Source organism: Mustela nigripes, chromosome 6 (assembly GCF_022355385.1).
Source record: "Mustela nigripes isolate SB6536 chromosome 6, MUSNIG.SB6536, whole genome shotgun sequence".
Lineage (NCBI taxonomy): Eukaryota > Metazoa > Chordata > Mammalia > Carnivora > Mustelidae > Mustela > Mustela nigripes.
In genome coordinates, this window is record NC_081562.1 from 53,458,780 (window position 1) to 53,465,673 (window position 6,894).

Sequence of the window (6,894 nt, forward strand, 5' to 3'; positions counted from 1 at the left end):
TTGGAAGAGATTATGCTGAGTGAAATAAGTCAAGCAGAGAGAGTCAATTATCATATGGTTTCACTTATTTGTGGAGTATAACAAATAGCATGGAGGACATGGGGAGATGGAGAGGAGAAGGGAGTTGAGGGAAATCGGAAGGGGAGGTGAACCGTGAGAGACTAAGGACTCTGAAAAACAAGACTAAGGGTCTTGAAGGTGTAGGGGATGGGAGGTTTGTGGAACAAGGTGGTGGGTATTTAGGAGGGCACGTATTGCATGGAGCACTGGGTGTGATGCAAAAACAATGAATACTGTTATGCTGAAAAGAAATTTTTTTAAAAAAGAGAGCATTGTTGGTTCTTCGCAATAAGAAAAGTAGCAATTGTCATATGGTTTCACTTACTTGTGGAGCATAAGGAATAATGCAGAGGACATTGAGAGATGGAGAGGAGAAGTGAGTCGGGGGAAATCAGAGGGGAAAACAAACCATGAGAGACTGTGGACTCTGGGAAACAGAGGGTTTTGAAAGGGAGGGGTATGGGGTGGGGTGAGCCTGGTGGTGGGTATTAAGGAGGGCACATATTGCATGGAGCACTGGGTATGGTGCATAAACAATGAATCTTGGAACACTGAAAAAAATTACAATAAATAAAAAACATATATATGTATATATATATATATATATATATATATATATATAAAAGTAGCAGTAACTCTACATTATAAATTCATACAATGAAGTAATATGCCACTTAAAAGCAATGAGGAAAAGCCCTTTGCTTACATGGTTATAGGTTACCATCAAGAGATATCATTAAATGAAAGCAGCAAGAAGGAGAACTATGTTTATAGTGTGCAACCTTTTGCTTAGGAAAATGTGGGGAGGACTACAACTTAAATACAGACATACATATACACATACATATGGGTACTTTCTTAGATTTTCTTAAAAGAAATAATTATAGGATAAACCAAAACTAATAAAAATGAAGGAAAGGATAACAGAATATCATGAAAGCTAGATTTGCATTATAGTTTTGATTTTAGACCTATAAATGTTTTATATGTCAAAATTAAAAAGACAATTCCTAAAAAAAGGACCAAATTGAAGTAAATAATCTTAAACATATACCAGTTTTGCAGTGTAAGCACCCAGACAAGAATTTAAGTTTTATTAAAATAGAGTATTTGACTGTAATGCCCTGGTGAGATAAATCATAAGGAAAAAATGAGAAAATTGTGAATTTACTGAATATTTACCAATGAAAGGTAAGATGAGAAAAGCCCAGATATATTTTGATTTATCTGGCAAATTGGCATGTTTGGATTTTCTCGGTATTTTAGGGGAATCGGAACTTGAAAGTTAAATTATAGAAAGATGTTTTCACACATTTCATTTTTTTTCTCATGAAAATTTGATTCTGCTGCATTTGCAAATGTAATCCTTCAGAATCATAAAAGACTAAGATAATATTACCACATGTGCTTCCTTCTAGTCCTGCTAGGATAATTTCTTAATAGGAATTATGTTCATAGAAATGATTCTACTACAAGACTTGGGATAGAATAAAACACTTTATTATCTTCAGAACTACTGAAGTGTCCTTCAGAATAGCAATAACCATAAAAAAATACAACATATTCATTGCAATTGTGCTCACCAATTATAATGTGGTGGGGTTTTCCCCATACCACCAAGTGATTGGACACCAGGTGGATGTCCTACAACCCAACTCAATTCTGACACCTTGTGCGCGAGATACTGTCAGATCCCACAAGTTAAGGGCTCAGTCCCATAAGGTTGTCTCCACTCCAGATGTTAATCACAGGCCTGAGTTGTTACCTAAGCTTCTCATTGACATACTGTAAATCAAAGGTTACCTTGATGCCCTTCTTGGTTTCCATTAACTGGTTAGAGTGGTTCACAGAACTCAGGAAATCAGTTTACTTACATGATACCGATTTATGACAAAGGATGTTAAAGGATACAGGTCAACAGCCAGATGAAGAGATATATACGGCAAGGTCCGGAATAAATCAGCTTCTATTCCTGTGGCATTAGGTGTTTAGGGCCAGGCATAGTGCCAGGTGGAAGCTTTCCGATTTACCAACCCAGAAGTTCTGGAACTCCTTCCTTTTGAGTTTTCACAGAGACTTCACTGCTTATACGTGCTTAATTAAATCATTGACCATAGGTAGATTCCACCTCCAGCCTGTCACCCGTCCCGGAAATCATGGGGTGGGACTGAAAGTTCTAACCCGAATTTCATCAGTTGGTTACCCTGGCAACCTCTGCCCACCCCCAACCCCAGCCTGGGGGATTTCCAAAACTCCCTTCAATAACATAAATTCTGTCTTGCAAGTCCTGGTTGAAAGAAACTTTTTAGGAATAACAAACACCTATTTCACCTTTCGGCTCTGAGGTCACTTGATTTCAGGAAATGGGAACAAGAGACCACAAGTTTTAACAAAAAGATGTTCCCATTGCATTTATCACTTAAGAAATTCCAAGGAATTTAGGAGCTGTAAACCAGAAACTACAGATGGAAGACCAAAATATATATTTATTTATAAACCACAGTATCACATTTGAAAATAATATTCATGAAAAATATATTTAAAAAAAAACAAAGTTTAGGGGCACCTGGGTGGCTCAGTCAGTTAAGTGTCTGCCTTTGCTGGGGTCACATGATCTTAGGGTCCTGGGATCAAGTCCCGAGTCTGACTCCCTGCTCCACCAGGGGCCTGCTTCTCCCTCTGCAGCTGCTCTCCCTGCTTGTGCTCTTCTCTCTCTCTCTCTCTCTGATAAATAAATAAATAAAATCTTAAAAAACAAAAAGCAAAACTGGGGGCAAAAATAGACAAACAACATATATTAAAAATAAATTAATTAAAAACTAAAAAACTGAAAGTTTCTAAGGATACTTTCAGTTTCTAGTAATAACTGGCTCTCTAGTCATAAAAATCTGAAATATATTAAAAGCTAACTAAAAGTTGTAAAGTTCTTTAAAGTAACAGTAAGGGAACTTCAGCCCTACTTAAGATCACCATTGGTCATAAAATTGCCAATGAAGTAAGCAATTTTCAGTCCTAGAGCATTTCACACTTAGATAACAACAGATAACTCATGCCCCTTTGAAATTCTCATTTGTAACCTCACTCATGGTAGGCATATTGCTTTACTCACTACTTTTTTCTCTTTGAACTTCTTCTCTCTCTCTCTCTCCAGTCTTTCCTTGAAGTTCTATTTAGAAGTTTTCTTTTTACAAATGCTATTTTCTTAATATGCCTAGTATATAAACATTTATTTAAATGTGGATAAAGCTCACATCATTATCTCAAGCAGTCCTCTCTCCTAACATCCAAAGCAAGCTTTTTATTTACCCAATTAAACGATTTATCTGATTAATCCAAAGGAACACCAAACCAAATAAAGACAAGTATATTATACCAACTCCTATTTTTTCAGTGTAAAAATATGAGAAGTCCTACCTCACTTTTACCTCCTATCGTAGCAAGCCAAATACTATCTAATTTAGGAACTTTATTCTATCTTTGTGCATCTTATCACATTCTCCACTTTAGCCTATTCTAAGTCCTAATCATCTCTCGCCATTAATAATGCAGCTTTTCATGTCTCCTCCATCCTAACTCCCATTTATTAGATTTATCCTTTTTTAAAAAATCAGAAAATTTAAAATCCCTAATTGAAGTATTTCATTAGACATAGCTTAATTTTTAGCAATTTTTATAAGAAGTGCACGTTCTGCATATCTGGCATATAAAGCTTTCAAGCATATGGGAAAGAAACAAAGCCCCAGTGTTTTCATGTATCACACTGCTTCATAAAGTAAGTTCCTATCATGCTTACTTTCCTAAAGCCTACCAAATAGATATTTCACCTCCAAGCCTTTGCCTGTGCTGCTCCTTGCAACTTTAATAATATATATTTGCCTGATTAATTCTTTTTTTAAAAAGACTTTATTTATTTATTTGACAGACAGAGATCAGAAGTAGGCAGAGAGAGAGGAGGAAGCAGGCTCTCCGCGGAGCGGACAGCCCGATGCGGGGCTCAATCCCAGGATCCTGGGATCATGACCTGAGCCGAAGGCAGAGGCTTTAACCCACTGAGCCACCCAGGCGCCCCTGCCTGATTAATTCTTAGTCATCCTTCCAAATCTAGTGAAGGTGATTTAATATTAGTGGAACATGTCAAAATCATGTGTCCAATCAAAATAAACAAGTCACATAATTAATTAATGCGTGAGAAAAGATACAGAATGATGATCTCTTGCAACAGCAACAGAAAGAAAAAAAAACTTTACTTCATTTTTAATTTTAAATAAAGACGACTTTTAAAATATTTTAATTTTACATATCTACCTTCCAACCATCCCAATTCAGGCAAGCTCTTTGTTGATTACAAACAAATATATAGATACAATTTTGTTGTTATTACTTTAATTCTTAAGAATGGGAAAAATAGAACATGCATTTAAGTTCAGTCCAGAAAACCTTTGCTGTATGTTTGCCTTAGTCAGATCTAGTAGAGTCCTTTAGAAATACTTGTTTCTCTTGTTTCTCAAAGAGTGGTTTTGAAGACAGAAGACAGACACTGACTCAAGGTATTATGAAATTTGAAATTAGCACAGAGGATGTCTTTGATGACTCAATCTTTTTCTCACAACAAATACCTTCATTTTGTCTGAGGAAATTCCCTTACAGTATTCATACAATTTAGAATAAGCAGAGAGAAGAATGAATATTTGAGGCTAAAGGGGAATATGAAAATAAATTTTTGCAAATGAAATTATATTGCTTTCAAGTAAATTAAGTGAACAAATAAATTTTCTTTGGAGTATTAAAAATGCAAGATTTTAATATAAAAGATGGAAAACAACAGGTTTTTTTTTTTTTACAGATTAGAATTATTATTAAGTTTTCTATTTAACATATTCTCAGTAGGTCAAATATTTTACCAAAGATATATTTCAAAGAAAACTTTCCCACAGCTGTTCTTTAAAAGCTAAAATCTTCACCTCTTCCTTTACAACTATTGCAATTCATACATTTTACTCTACATTTCTTAAATAGCATCTTCTGCTGTACACTCGTTAGTCCTATGTTAAGAGTCATGGGCTTCACATAGATATAAAATCTAAGGAAAGAAAGGTACCTTTTTCTTCTTTATTATCACTCTTTACTGGTTTTCTTTCATTTCAATTATTTTGTATTCTCCTCTTTTGGCCTTTCAAATGGTGTGCCTCTGAGTTTTAACATATTCTTTGCATGCTTTATTACATATTTTCTCTTGAAATCCTTATGTTTGTACATGACTTTAAATACAAAATTCAGACAACACTCAAATCTTTATTTTTTAGCCAAAAATAAATAGGCCAGAGTAACAGACCCAGAAGAGGAATACATTGCTTCCAAAATACAAAGAAGCCCACTAGGCCTTCTGCCTCTTTTTTGATTGTAGGAAAGGCCATACGCAATAATTAATCTTGGCTCAAAAGAGATATTTTAATATATCCTACACCCCTAAAGATTTCACTGGAGAAGGCCCCCGAATTTTTGTCAAATTTTTCTGAAATTTGTCAAACTCTCTGACACACAAATGTCTTACCAACAAATCAAGAGTAATTGCTACTTCTTGCTCATTAGGTCCAGTCCGCATAATGTCATCAATGTAATAGACCATATAGAAAGAAAAGGTAATCAATACAACTGCAAACTAAATTTTAACATGGGCCTTGAGAATTGATATGCCCCTGAGGTAGAAGAATGAAAATGTATTACTGGCTTTGCCAGTTGAAAGTGGATTGCTTGTGATTGGTCTTATTGATAGGAATGGAGAAAAAACATTTGCCAGATCAATAGCTGCATACCAGGTACCAGGAGATGTACTGAGCTTGCTGAAGCAATGAAAACAACAGCTGATACAGCACCTTCAATTGGAATACTCATCACCAGATGGTTACAATAACCTACAATCATTCTCTAGGATCCATCCATCTTCTTCACAGGCAAACAATAGGAAGAATGAGATGGGAATGACCCAACAAACTTGGCCTGACCAAAATTCATGTTCCTTTCACCTAATGGTGAAATCCCACATCCTTATATTCATTCCCACACATGCTCCCCAGATTTCTGTCTGTATAAATCAGAAAACTCAAGTAGTTCTTTTGAAGTAGAGCTCACCTCTTCATGGGTCACATTTTGTACATCTACCTTTTGGGGCCTTCTCCGACTTGAGTCTTATTATAAGTTTAGAAGGAAAGGGGAACAAAAGGGAGGTCCTGAGGATATACAGAATTGCCTTGCCTGAGCAAGACAGGGAGTCTGTGCAGTTTCCTCAGCATTGCAGTGTTAATTTCCTCAGAAGGGGATAGAAGGGCTACTTCCACTGGGGTCAAAGGCTTCTTCTTTTGGGAATGGGGAGATCCCTTCCAGTGTCAAAAAAGACTCATCAGAATTTGGAGTCTCAATATCCCCAGCTTCATCAGGATCTTCCCACATGTCCCTACTCCAACTTTTGGGACCGCATTCCTTCCCAGTCAATTGCTCCCACTTTAATAGTAGGTATTCTGAGACTGGGAGTTCAATTTCTGTAGTAATTCAAATGATCATAGGTTTGATTATCAGCCATCCCAACCCTATAGCTAGGGAATATTAGGGTGTCTTTCATGACATACATAAAGTTTTTTTTCTAATTTTAAAAGACTTTATTTATTTATTTGTCAGACAGAGACCACAAGTAGGCAGAGAAAGAGAGGGGAAAGCAGGCTCCTCACCAAGCAGAGAGCCCGAAGTGGGGCTTGATCCCAGGACCCCAGGACCATGACCTAAGCCAAAGGCAAAGGATTAACCCACTGAGCCCAATACATAAAGTTTTTAGATCATTTA